General features: G+C 39.8%; 1 protein-coding gene across 5 annotated transcripts in view; it reads right to left on the reverse strand.

Annotated features, from left to right (window-relative positions):
• The window catches only part of ADGRB3 (adhesion G protein-coupled receptor B3), a 1,500,610-nt gene that overhangs the window by 85,736 nt on the left and 1,400,423 nt on the right, over window positions 1–14,451 (reverse strand). The gene's annotated exons all lie outside the window — the stretch shown is intronic.

Consider the following 14,451-nt stretch of genomic DNA (forward strand, 5'->3'; position numbering starts at 1 on the left):
AATCACTGGATCTTACTTTCTAGGGAAGAGATGACAAAAAAAAGGAGCCAGTACAGGAAGCTATTCCACAAAAAAAGATCAATGCTGGCAGGCTCCTACTTGCTGGCAACAGGTTACTTCCCTAAAACTAATTAGGTCAATGCTGGTAGGTAAGTGGTAGCTTGATAATACTGTCTGGTAACATCAGAGGCCCTAAGTAGTTATATGTTTGGACAAAGTCTCATTGGGTTATAGCTTTTTAACAAATACTACTACAATTAAGGGATGACATATAGGATGCCAGGGTAGGGGGGTTAAAGTTAGCGGGGGATGGTTAAATTGCTGGCTAGGGAGATGAGCAGAGATAGAGGGCCGCTCCTTCAAACAGATATAAAAAAGATGGAGTCGGTCCAGAGGAAGGCTACTAAAATGGTATGTGGTCTTCATCATAAGGCGTATGGGGACAGACTTAAAGATCTCAATCTGTATATTTTGGAGGAAAGGCGGGAGAGGGAAGAAATGATAGAGATGTTTAAATACCTACATAATATAAATGTATATGAGTCAAGCCTCTTTCATTTCAAAGGAAAATCTGCAATAAGAGGACATAGGATGAAGTTAAGAGGTGATAGGCTCCGGAGTAATCTAAGGAAATACTTTTTTACAGAAAGGGTGGCAGATGCATGGAACAGTCTCCCGGAAGAGGTGGTGGAGACAGAGACTGTGCCTGAATTCAAGAGGGCCTGGGATAGGCACGTGGGATCTCTCTGAGAAAGAGATAATGGTTACTGTGGATGGGCAGACTAGATGGGCCATTTGGCCTTTATCTGCCGTCATGTTTCTATGTTTCTATCTACATTGAAGGCAATCTTGAAAAGGTGGGTTTTCAGTCTATTTTTGAATAAGGGAAGGAAAGGGGTATGATACACAGACTCCAGGCATATGGGGCAGTGAGCTGAAAGGAATGAAGTCTGGAATTGGCAGTAGAGGAGAAGAGTTCAGATAAAAGTGTTGTTTAAAATTTAATATATTATATACCACCTGCAAGCCTGAAAGGTACGTTAGATAAATTGTGAGCCCCCCGAGACAGATAGGGAAAATGCTTGAGTACCTGATTGTAAAAACCACTTAGATAACCTTGATAGGCGGTATATAAAATCCTAATAATCTTGAAAACTTGAAATTTGAAAGCTACTGAATTAGTGTATATTCAGGCATAGTAGGTACAACCAGTAAGTCACCTGCTTATTTGTCCACAACCTGAGCTCAAATCCTACACTGGGATTTCTGTCGTAGCTGATCCCTGGTCAATTCAGCCATCCATATGATTTCAGTTGGTAAATAAGTACCTGGCTTTAGCTGGGGGGCGGGGGGGTAAAGATGACTGGGTAGAAGACTAACAGTCTGTCAAGAAACCCTCATGCAAGTGATGGTGCCCATATGTTGTGCATAACTTTGTACATCCTTTGAAATTATTACAAGGTTTAATGATAGTGGTTAGGATTATTACAAATCTGCTGATAAAACTTGAATGGTATTGGTGGGGAATTGGGTAAGGAGCTTTTGGGTCTTGGGTGAAGTATGTTGATCCACCCAAGATGGACTAGAACCAGCAAAGAAGGCAAAAAACTGATTTGAATGAAGACTAACACCCTAGAAGTGGTCAATTTCTGAAGACTATAAAAGATTATTGATTAACAATAGAGAACAAAATGAATGAAAAGACTGGATGAGTCAAGGCCTTTAACTGTCATCATGTTTTAAGTTACTAGGTTATGATATCCCCCCACCCCCCACCCCGGAAGCAATTATTTCTCAGTTTATACTATTTTTTTTTTTTTTTAAATTCTTCCTTTCTTATTGGTCCTTTTACTAAATTGCAGCAAGTTCTAGTGCACACTTAACACAAATGAAAAATACTTACTGTAGGATGTGTGCTGGCGTTCCATAGTAAATTTGCCAATTTGCGCATGCATACCATGCGATAAAAAAATATTTAAAAATTTTCTTTGAAGGGTACGTGTTAGGGAGTAGAGAGTGGGAATGATAACACTAATCAACGCAAGGGGCATTTTCATCCGCTAATTGAGGGAGCTCCAAGAGGTTCTGGCAGGTTCTCTTAAAGATTTGTTCAATAAATCTTTAGAGACGGGAGAGGTTTTACGGGACTGGAGAAGAGGGGATGTGGTCCCTCTTCACAAAAGTGGCTGCAGAGATGAAGCGGGAAAGTATAGGCCGGAAAGCCTCACTTCAGTTATTGGAAAAATAATGGAAACTTTGCTGAAGGAAAGGATAATGAAATTCTTAGAATCTAATGGATTACAAGATCTGAGGCAACATGGGTTTACTAAAGGTAAATCGTACCAAACAAATCTGATTGAATTCTTTGTCTGGGTGACCAGAGAATTGGATCAAGGACGTACGCTAGATGTAATTTATTTATTTAAAAATTTATATACCGCATACAACTATGCAGTATACATATCACATACAAGAACTAGAGAACATGTTACTTAACCCTTCATTGTCCCAGGCACTATAACTAGATTGTGAGTCCACCGGGACAGATAGGAAAAATACTTAGAGTACCTGATTAGATTGTGAACTGTTCAGATGGATGTGTCAATGGTTAGTATATCAAACAAGAAATAAATAAATTAAGCTCTGGAACTTTTGACATAGAATGTGATACAATTGTTTAGCATAGCAGGGTTTAAACAAGGTTTGGACAAATTCCTAAAAGAAAAATTCATAAACCATTATTAAGGTAAATTTGGAAATATTCACTGCTTATTTCTGGGATAAGCAGCATAAAACATGTTTTATTCTTTTGGGATCTTGCCAAATACTGTATTTATGTCGTAGATTGGTCACTGCTGGAAATAGAATACAGGGCTATAAGAACATAAGAGTATAAGAATAGGCATACTAGAACAGACAAATGGTCTATCTAGCCCTGTATCCTGTTTTCAGAAGTGGCCAATCCAGATCAGAAGAACCTGGCAGAATTCCAAATAATATCTAGATTTCATGCCACAAATCCCAAGGACAGCAGAGGCTAGCCCCATTTCTATCTCAATAGCAAGCTATAGACGTTTCCTCCAGAAACTAGTCAAAACATTTTTAAAAACCAGATAAGCTAACCACTGTTGCTACATTTTCTGAGCTTAACTATTCTTTGAGTAAAAAAAATATGTCCCTCTATTTGCTTTGAAAGAATTACCATGTAGCTTCATTGAGAGTCCCCTAGTCTTTATATTTTTTGAAAGATCAAAAAAATCAATTTATTTTTCCCAATCTATGCCTCTCAAGATTTTGAAGACCTCTATCAAATCCCCTGTCAGACACTCTTTTCCAATCCTTTCCTCATATGTACTTCTATGAACCAAATTTTGCAGCAGACTGCCTATAAAAAAATTGAAAAATATGTCTCTCTTATAAAGTCACCTACCTATTTGTCTTTATAAAATAGGCACCCAGAATTCTCTTTAAAGGTGAAAAAAATGCTTTGCACAATCTCATACCTTCTCCAAAGAAGGTACAAGTATCTTCATGCACTTCAAGGGGTAAATTTATCAAAACAGTTTTGCACATATAGGGCAATTTAAACACATATTAAGAGCTGGATTCAGTAAATGATGTTTAAAGTCTGGAATAAAAAAATCGACTGAACGGTATTCTAAAAAGGACATTACAGGATTGGTGCCCTTTATAGCAATGTTCTCAACTCAGTCCTAGAGTACCTCATTGCCAGTCAAGTTTTCAGGATATCCACAATAAATATGCATGAAAGAAATTTGCAAATAATGGAGGTGGTATATGCAAATCATATTATGCATATTCATTGTGGATATCCTGAAAACCTGACTGGCAAGGGGGTACTCCAGGACCAAGTTTAGAAACACTGATTTATAGAATAAGAACATAGTGCTGGGATCTATACTCAGCATTGGTTGCAAAGATTTATACCAACTGAAACCAGATGTAAATCCTGATGCGCAGGTTGGGTGTGGATTTACACAATTCTATAATACCGCACATGACTTGCTCCAACCAAATCATGGCCTCCCATTATTATGTCCCCTTTGCAGATTCACATTGAACCACTTAGGTGCTATTTTATAAATGGTCACGTAAGTATGTTTTCATGCAACTCTGCTCCGTCTGCCGTGTTTCAGCACTTTGCATCTGTTAGAATGCTTTTCGTCATGAAAGTAATGCCTAATGTGGGATGCACCAGGGAGGGACTTTAGGTCCTGATTGGCCCAGATGCTTAAAGCCCCTCCATTAGGAGGGGCCTTAGGCACCTGGGCCAACTGGAATCTTAGGCCCCATTCAAAGTGCATTCTGGGATGCACTGGGAGTGGCCTAAGATTCTGATTGGCCAGATTCCTTAGGTCACTCCACTGTGAATGGGCCCTAAGATTCCAGTTGGCCCAGGTACCTAAGGCTCCTCCTATGGGAGGGGCCTTAAGCACCTGTGCCAATCAGGGCCTAAGGTTCAGCTGGCTGGAGGCATGAAGGATGCCTCCAACCAGCCAACATTTTAAGGTTGAGGGGTTCCGGAAGGGCTGGGGGGAATGATGGGATCCAGGGTGGAGGAGGGGTGTCCAGCGGAGGAGATGCCCGCGATGTTCTCATTGAAGAAACATGACCACAGAGGCATACATCGATTCACATTGGCTTCCAATCCAGGAAAGAATACAATTTAAATTCTATTGTATACTATTTAAAACTATAAACGGAGACAGCCCAATCTACCTAAACAACCACTTCATCCAAACTACCTCTACCAGGCATAGAAAAATGCACACCCCATTCACATACCCCCCCAATCAAAGAAGTAAAATGGAAAAAACTATACGACGGCCTATTAGCCATTCAAGCAGAAAAACTAGATAACCAAATCTGCAACCTATTGATAACAACCCAAGACTACAAGATGTTCAGAAAAGAAATAAAAACTATACTCTTCAAGAAATCCCTGAATAAGGCTTAAAACCACGAATACCTTCCTTCTTACCATCCTCTCCCTAACCCCCTGATCCTACCTGACCCACTCTTGCAAACGATCTTTGATCTAACTTTGTAACCCTCCTTCTATAATGCTTTTTGTAATCCGCATTGAACCACAAGGTAATGGCGGAATAGAAATCTGTAATGTAATGTAATGTAATGTTTGGGAGGGTGGGGGGTTCTGGCAAGAGGGACTGGGCATCCCTCTGCCGGCAATCTTTGGGGGGGGGAAGGGCAGCCTTGGCCGTTAAACTTATTGTGGCAGGGCAATTCGTTGCCGCGATAAGATCAGCAGCGACATCTGCTTATAATGTAGGCCAGCATTTTACTGGCCTATATTGTATGTATCTACAGCGGGTCTAAGGAGGTGTTTAGGGCCGCCTAAGGCTACTTATGGGCCAAAGCACGCCCATGCCTAGCCTTAGGCGAGCTTAGGCGGGCCTACATGCCTCCCTAGGCTCCTGGAGGCGCCTTCAATGTAGGTGGCCTACCTCGAAAGGTTTGGGTTTGGTTTTTTTTAGAAAGTGCATCCCTATTGGCTGGTTAGGCAGCAGTTGGCTGCCTACAATCAGGATGCCATTTATAGAATTTAGCCCAAAATGTGCATATATACAGCCAATAGTAAGCAATGATAAGTGCACGTGCAAAAAATATTTTAACTAAATATATTCTCCCAGAAATTATTACAAAACAGATATCATACTCTAATAGCCAAAGTCCTTCAACTGAACAATTGGCTCCTATTCGTACCAGAAATTAGCGCATAATAAAATAGAAGAGTCCACAAAATTAGTGCACATAAATATTGCAAAAGCTCCCCTTATTGTCAATGATAATTGATGTTAAAATAGGCAAAAATAAAACAATATCTTCATAATAGTGTTTTAATCATTTATTTTTTATAAGTTATTGCTTGTGGTTCATAGATGCCAATTTAAAATGCTCTTCTGTAGACATCCCATGTCAGGTTTTAACTAATGACTGTGCCAGCTCAGTATTGGGATCCAAGAGCTTAATCGCAAACTCATTCTATAAGGAAAGTAAATAAAAGTAAGAGGAAAAGAAAGCCATTTTGATTCTCAAAAGAGGTAGCTGAAAAGGTAACAAAAAACAAGTTAGCCTTCTTTATAGTGCAAAAGATTGCAAAAAGAGAAAGGCAGGCAAAAATATCAGGAAAAGTTAAGAGAAGCTGGTAGAGTAGCCGGGAAAGCAAAGATGCAACTAGAAAGGTGACATAGTCATGGATGAGTCTCAGTGGGCCCAGGTCAACCCACTTTGGTTTCAGGCCCACTTAGTGGCAGTACATCTATGAGATGGAAAAAGGAGAGATGGGATCTTCTGCCCACCTAACTGGGGTCCAGGCTTGTCCAAAATTGGGTATCTGTCTATGCCCCTTATACTGGAAGAAAAAAATAATCGTATAATAAAATGGAGGGAAGAAGACATTTTTTAGATTTATTAGTGATAGGAGGCATGCAAAAGTGGAGTTGTGAGACTCAAAGGTAGAGGGGATGAATATATAAATGGTGATAATGAAAAGACTGAATTTCTGTTCTATGTTTACAGATGAAGGGCTGGCAGCAGGACTGCAGAAGACAAATGCAAATAGAAAAGATATGGTAAATCCTGAATGATTTTCAGAGGACTGTGTTCATGAGGAGCTAGCTAAACTGAAGGTGGAGAAAACGATGGGACCGGATGGTGTATATTCAAGGGTAATGAAGGAACTTAGGAAAGTTATGGCGATTGTGCTGGCTGACCTTTTCAATGCTTCTCTAGAGTCAAGAGTGGTCATGGATGACTGGAGGAGAGCAGATGTGATCCCTCTCCCCAAAATCAAAGTAAGGAAGAGGTAGGAAATTTCAGGCCAGTAAGTGAAGTTTCTGGAATCCAATGGATTACAGGATCCAAGGCAACATGATTTCACTAGAGGCAGATCTTGTTAAATAAATCTGATCAATTTCTTTGACTGGATGACCTAGAGTTGGATAGAGGGAGAGCAAAAGATGTTATGTATTTAGATTTTAGCAAAGTCATTGACAGTGTTCCACACCAGCATCTAATAAATAAACAGAGTGCCCTTGGTATGGGCTTCAAAGTGATGGACTAGGGGTTATCAACTGGTTGAGTGGAAGGCAACAAAGGGTAGTGGTAAATGGGCTCACTCTAAGAAAAGAGATGTTACTAGTCATGTTGCAGGGTTTGGTTCTTGAGCCTATTCTTTTTAACATCTTTGTAAGTGCTGTTGCTAAAGAGCTGTTGAGGATGATAACAAAATCTCTAATAGGGTACTCACTCCTAATGGCATGGATAATATGAGAAAGGACCTGGTGAATCTTGAAGAATGGTCTGGAATTTGGTAGCTAAAATTTAATGCTAAGACATGCAGGGTAATACATCTAGGCTACAAAAATTCAAGGGAACAATAAAAGAGGAGTAGGGCTTGAATATGATTGTAAATGATGATCTTCAAGTGGACAAACAGGTAGAAAAGGTGAAAGCAAAAGCTAGAAGGATGCATAGGAAGAGGAATGGCCATTACGAAAAAGGAGGTAACAGATGGCTGGAGAAGGCCGGATATAAGGAAGAGGTAGGGAACTACAGACCAATAAGTCTGAATTCTGTGGTAAGTAAATTAATGGAAACACTTTTAAAAGAAAACAGTGGAATTTTTGGACTCCAATAATTTGGAGGACCCGAGGGAACATGGTTTCAGTAGAGTCAGATCTTGTTAGATAAATCTGATCAATTTCTTTGACTGGGTGATCAGAGAGTTGGATAGAAGGAGAATGCTAGATGTCATGTATCCTCAGAGACCTCATTTAGAATACTGTGTACAATTCTGGAGACCATACCTTCAAAAAGATATAAACAGGATGGAGGTGGTTCAGAGGAAGGCTGCTAAATGGTCAGTGATCTTCATAAAGCATATGAGGAGAGTCTTAAAGATCTCAATATGTATGCATTTTGAAGGAAATGTGGGATGGGGTGATACAGATGACAGAGATGTTTACATCCCAAAATTTAACTATAAAATATTACTCACCAGAGATGGGTTACACTCCCCCAATAACCATTTCACAAACCAGTGGAGAAAAAGCCTAAAAAATTTCAATGCAGCAGTAAACAACTTCAATACTCTTTACATACCTATGTGGCATAAATGCACATGAGGACATTCTCTTTCAAGTGAAAGGAAGATCTGGAATAAGGAGGCATAGAATGAAGATGAAGGGTATAGACTAAAAATTAACTTCAGAAAATACTTTGCACTGAAAGGGTAATGAATGTATGGAATGGCCTACCAGTGAAGGTGGTGGAGATGAAACATGTATCTGAATTCAAAGATGCCTGAGATAAGTCTATTGGATCTTTAAGGGAGAGGAAGGAATAGTAAATGGCATGATAGGCAATATGACCCGGATTCTCAAAATGGCATGTTGGTTAGGCAGTGGTAGGTGCCCCACTGCTGTCTAACTTAATTGGCTTAATTGGTTCAATTGGCACAGTAATTGACTGGGCCAATTAAAAAATAATTAAAAAGCTGTTTAAAAAAATGAAGGCGCCTCCAAAACAGTGTTGTTGTCCAATCTAATGAGGCACTTTGTGGTGCTTAAGGCCACTGTAGACGTGGTTAATGAGGAAGTGGACTTAAGTGCTTTTAGGCACTTCCTTAGATGCAATTCACATGCATGGTCTTTGTCATAAGGCATACGGGGAAAGACTTAAGCTCTCAATCTGTATATTTTAGAGGAAAGGCGGGAGAGGGGAGATATGATAGAGACATTTAAATACAATCAGCAAAAAAAATTGTTATTAGCCTAGTGGTGGAAATATCCCATGAAAGTACATTTATAATAGGTGGAGAAAAAGCCTCAACTTATCAACAATATATGGACGACAGCCCAATGGGTTCTTAAGCCAGTCCTGCTCTGTATCATAGGCAAAAAAATTCCACACGTTTCAAAATGTAGACATTTAAATACCTACGTGATTTAAGTGCGCATGAGTCAAGCCTCTTTCATTTGAAAGGAAGCTCTGGAATGAGAGGGCATAGGGTGAAGTTAAGAGGTGATAGGCTCAGGAGTAATCTAAGCAAATACTTTTTTACAGAAAGGGTGGAACAGTCTCCCGGAAGAGGATGTGGAGACAGAGACTGTGTCTGAATTCAAGAAAGCGTGAGATAGGCTCTTAGATGGGATCTCTTAGAGAGAGGAAGAAATAATGGTTACTGTGGATGGGCCATTTGGCCTTTATTTGACATCTTGCTGCTTTGTTTCTATGAAAGGTAGGTGCTTGAAATGTAGGCCTTTAAACCTGGCTTACATTTCCAGACCTCATTCTCTCCCCCAACTTTTTCTTTCTTTCTCTGTCTGTCTTTCTCTGATTCCGTGCCCCATTTTTTGCTTTGTTTCTGGTTCCCTGTCCCCCCTCCTTCTTTCTTCCTTCCTCCGTGCTCCATTTTTTGCTTTTTTTCTGGCTCCCTGTCCCCTCCCCACCTTCTTTCTTTCTTTCTTTCTTTCTTCCTTCCTTCCTGCCCTCCCCCATGCCACCGCCGCTGCGGAATAGTCAGCTGCTGCTGCTGCTATCGGGAACAGGCCATCTCCCTGCTTCTCTTCTGCACGGGGCCGACCAACTCTCGCTGCCCGGTGTCAATTCTAACGTCGGAAAGGACGTTCCAGGCAGCCAGGCAGCGATTGGCTAGCCAGAACGTCCTCTCGACGTCAGAATTGACGTCGGGCCGCCAGAGTTGGTCGGCCCTGCAGGGAAGAGAACAGTGGACCGCCCCCTCCCTTGGTACGCCACTGGAGCAGCAGCGTGTCTGGCCGACTCGTTCGTTCAAAGCCGCGGGTGGCGGCTCCTTGCGAGATCTGCGCCTGCGTCTGAAGCATCTCTGATGTTGTGACATCAGAGAGGCTTCTGATGCAGGAGTGGATAGCGCAAGGAGCCGCCAACCCGTGGCTTTGAGCAAAGGAGCCAGCTGCTGCTCCAAAAGGAAGAGAATGATGGCCTCCAGACCGCGGGCCGCAAATAAAACCTGGAGAGCCACATGTGGCCCACGGGCCGCGTGTTTGAGACCGCTGGTCTAGATGGACCACCAGTCTGATTCAGTATGGCTACTCTTATTTTCTTATAATGGGAATTCACATGTCCTTCTAAATTCTGCTTCATTATGCGCAGATGCAGAAAATTGTACAGAAGACCAAAAGACTGAGTGGAATACCAGGGCTTTGATGCAAGGCTTGATGAGTTGTAAAAGGTAAATTGTTTTCCTGTGGTCAGCATTAATGAAGAATTCAGCTGGTTTCTTCTCCTTAAAGGAAGCATAAAGGATCTGAAATTTTTTTTCTAGGTTCCATAATGAGTTTAGGTAAAAAAAATTTTTTTTTTTTTTTAATGTTCAAATGTTTTTATTATATATCAAAATAAGTAGGGTACATGTTCAAGGGAAGGGTTACAAGCAATAACACTGTGTTTTCTCAGATAGGAAGAAGTAGATGTTGTATCAATGCATAAAACAAGATGAGTATTAAACTGAGACTGAAAAATTAAATGTACATACAGGAGAAGCAAATGTATTTATGGAGTATACTATGTAATAATAAATATAAACCATTTAGCAAAAACAGGCTAAATCATTTATCACAATATCTCAAAAGAGGAGCCCAAATAAGATTATAAGTAGGAGAAGAATTATTTCTCTCAGCTAATACTTTCTCATACTTTCCAGTTAAACAGACAGAATTCCACCAAGCATGGTATTCAGCTTTAGAAAGATCTTTCCAATTATACAGAATATTTTGTAATGCTAATGCCATAAGGATTGTAAATAATTTGGATTCATATATGTCTAACGGTGTGGTAAGACCTTTTGACATCATAATTATAATAGAGATTGATAAAGTATCTGTCAACCCCATAATAAAACATATGGTTTTCCAAACATTGGCCCAATAGTCTGTAAGTTGGTCGCAGTGAAATATGAGATGTGGTAATGTACCTATAGATCTTTGGCATGACCAACAGTTAGGTGAGACTAAAGGATCGATCTTGTGAGAGAGGATGGGCGTCCATGTAGCTCTATGAAATAAGAAATAAATTGATTGTAGTAATGATGCTGCTCTTATGGATTTGAATATAAGAAACCAAAAAGATTTCCAGTCTATGGCATCCGAGGGTAGTGACAGTTCATAAGCCCATTTGCTTTCAGCTTTGGAGGTTGTTTCCGTATTTAATGTTTGGAACAATCGATACCATAAAGAAGCTGAACCGCCCATGTTGGAGATTTGAGAGACATGTGTAAGTAAAGAAGGTTGTAAATCATTTTTAAGAGCATTTGGAAGAGTATTTGATATACAGTGCTTTAATTGCATCCATTGGAAGTATTGAGTAGGATTAAGGTTAAATCTATTGGTGAGATCCTGAAAAGTCAACCATTGATCGTTATCCATAAGGTCTTGAAGGAACTGAATACCTTTACGCTGCCATGCAGGCCAGTAAATCGATTTTCCTTGTATAGCGAATAGTGGGTTATTCCATATAGGTATCATGCGAGATGCAGACCAGGGAATCGGAAGGATTGAATCTATGGCAACAACCGCTGTCTTTGTAGATGATAAGATGTGGTCCAATTTATCTGATTTAGAGAGCAAAACACTAGCAATTCCTTGTAGTTTGGAGTTACCATATATTGCGTTTTCTAGTTGAACCCAGGTAGGAGAGGTGACCTCAGAAGATGATGATAAGAAATATGACCAACGCCTCAGAAGGAATGCATAATGATATTGTATAAAATGTGGAAAATTTACACCTCCATTAGCTCTACAATCTGAAATTTTTTTTCTAGGTTCCATAATGAGTTTAGGTAAAAAAAATTTTTTAAAAAATAGAACAGAGGGGGTAGTGCGCTGAACAAAAAGCAGAACTGCTGGACTACAGAGAATAGCTTAACTTACACATTTCTGATGATAAGCATATAGTCCCTTTGACACTGGAATTGATTATACTATAGAAAATCATTGCTACAACATATAATCCTTTCTGTAAAACATCTAATTGGCTCTGACTAAAAGGCAGACCCCAAATGTTCACTATTGCAGAGTGCCTGGACTGCATGACAGTGTTAGTAGATGATTTTGTACTTCTATTTGATATATTCCATGTCCCTGTCATCGGATGCCACTTGGACATCTTCTGTCTCCTGGGCACCCTTCAGGCTATAGGAAAAAAATCCCTCTTTCTACCAGAATCATCACTGTGCTCATCAGAGCTAATGTTCTCATCTAGCAAGTGCTCAAAAGTGACATGTCTGTGGCTGAATTTTCTGCCTTCCTATCCATAGATAAATGAAGCCTTTGGCGTTATCATCCATATTCCTGTGCAATTCCTTCATTTTATGTTTTTGTTTATTGGAGGCTTCTATATCATTACTAATGACTGGGGAGTCAATTCAGAGCAGTTTGCATGAGCTTCAGTAAAGATGTTACAATACATGAGTTAAATATATGTATATCTTACTTATATATTCCATATTATTATAGTTTCTTTGTATTATTTGTGAGTTCACCGGTTTCATGTTCCAAGTGGGTAGTAGCCTGTTGCTATTCCCCCTAATGGTTTCTTTATTTGCTAAAGTGTTCTGTGAAGAGTATCGTCTTTATTCCTTTTATCTGTCTAGTAGATCTTCTGGATTGTAGAGAAATGCATGTGAAAGGGTCTGTACACAAACAAAAATTGTATAGGAGTTGCATGTGTACATCTGCCCATATTTTGAAATGCTAATTCTGCATGCAAATATTGGCTTTGCAAACAGTTTCCCTCTCATCCAATATAATGTGCCAAAAGTTAAGCACTAATTTGACAAGTAATTTCCATGCTATAATGGTAGCTATGTGCCAAAACAGCAGTGAAACAGACAGTGCTTGCGTAAGTGCATTTAGACATTATTTTCTAAATTGGTGCCTAAGTGCTCTAGTGCAGTGGTTCTTAAACTTGTCCTGGGGGACCCCCAGCCAGTCAGATTTTCAAGATATCCGTAATGAATATACAGGAGGCAGATTTGCATGCCTGTTATATGCATGCTCTGTTATATGCAAATCTGCCTCCTGCATATTTTTTAGGGGTATCTTGAAAACCTGACTGGCTGGGGGTCCCCCAGGACAGGTTTAAGAACCACTGCTGTAGTGTGCAACTGCAAAGTTGACAGTCACATGGGAAGGAACATTCATGTGAGAAACCCTTATATGGAACAATGACCCCTAGAGATAGCAAAATAGAATTGGTGCTTAGCACACATCATCCCGTCACCCAACTTTAGGTGACCTTTATGGAATTATCCCTTACGTGTTTGTTGAACTAACAGTAAACATATGTCATGTTTGAAAATAGAATTCAATGTAGGGAATAGTTTTTATCCTGAATTGAGTACTACCGTATTTCCCCATGTATAGGCCACATCTACCACTCTTTCCGTAAAAAAGTATTTCCTCAGATTACTCCGGAGCCTATCACCGCTTAAATTTATCCTATGCTCTCTCATTGAAGAGTTTCCTTCATATGAGAGACTCAACTCATGCACATTTATATTATGTAGATATTTAAATGACTCTATCATATCTCTCCTCTCCCGCCTTTCCTCCAAAATATACAGATTGAGATCTTTAAGTCTGTCCCCATAGGCCTTATCATGAAGACAACACACCATTTTAATCATCTTTATTAATAGTTTCATTTTATAACATACAGCGAGCTATTGACCATTACACATTCAGATATATGTTGCAGACGTTTTAACCGACAAGCAGTTCCATCTCTAGAGCTTTAGAAACAGATTGCCTCCCAGATAAGAAACGTCATTCAGGTAGTTTAAAAGAGTCCTCAAAAAGTAAGATTAAAATAAAATTAAATGTTTAAAAACATAAAGAATCCTGGAGGAATATGGCCTAGATTGGATGACTTTACTTCCCAACTCATGTCATCGAGCTTAATAAACAACCTAGACTATTTTTGGAAAGCACAGTATGAGCTGTCTGAACTACGCAAGTCCCTTTGATGTATTAGATAAGAAGGCCCAAGAGTATTATAAAAGAATGGCTTCATTCCTCTTGAAAAAATGCAGGGAATGAAAGGACTAGCGCGAAGAATCCACCTGTGAAGGAATTCTGTCCTTACTTTCCTGTCGATAATTGTAGTTCATATTTCTCCCTTCTCTCCACTTGTCATAACTATTCCCTTTTCTATACACTTCTAACGCTACTGTATCTAGTACTTACATGTAAGCCGCTCAGAGAATTATTTTAATGGGCAGGGTAGCAAACTTTGAATAAAGGTGAAACTTGTATAGGAAGACACTGATTCCCCTTAAGATACTCCCTTGCAGGGTCACTTTAAGAGCTTAGGCTTGAGAAGTTCAGCCAGGACAGTGGGGTTCATCCAGGGGAAATAAAAGTCCAGGAC

This window comes from Geotrypetes seraphini, chromosome 3, assembly GCF_902459505.1.
Source record: "Geotrypetes seraphini chromosome 3, aGeoSer1.1, whole genome shotgun sequence".
NCBI classification, from domain to species: domain Eukaryota; kingdom Metazoa; phylum Chordata; class Amphibia; order Gymnophiona; family Dermophiidae; genus Geotrypetes; species Geotrypetes seraphini.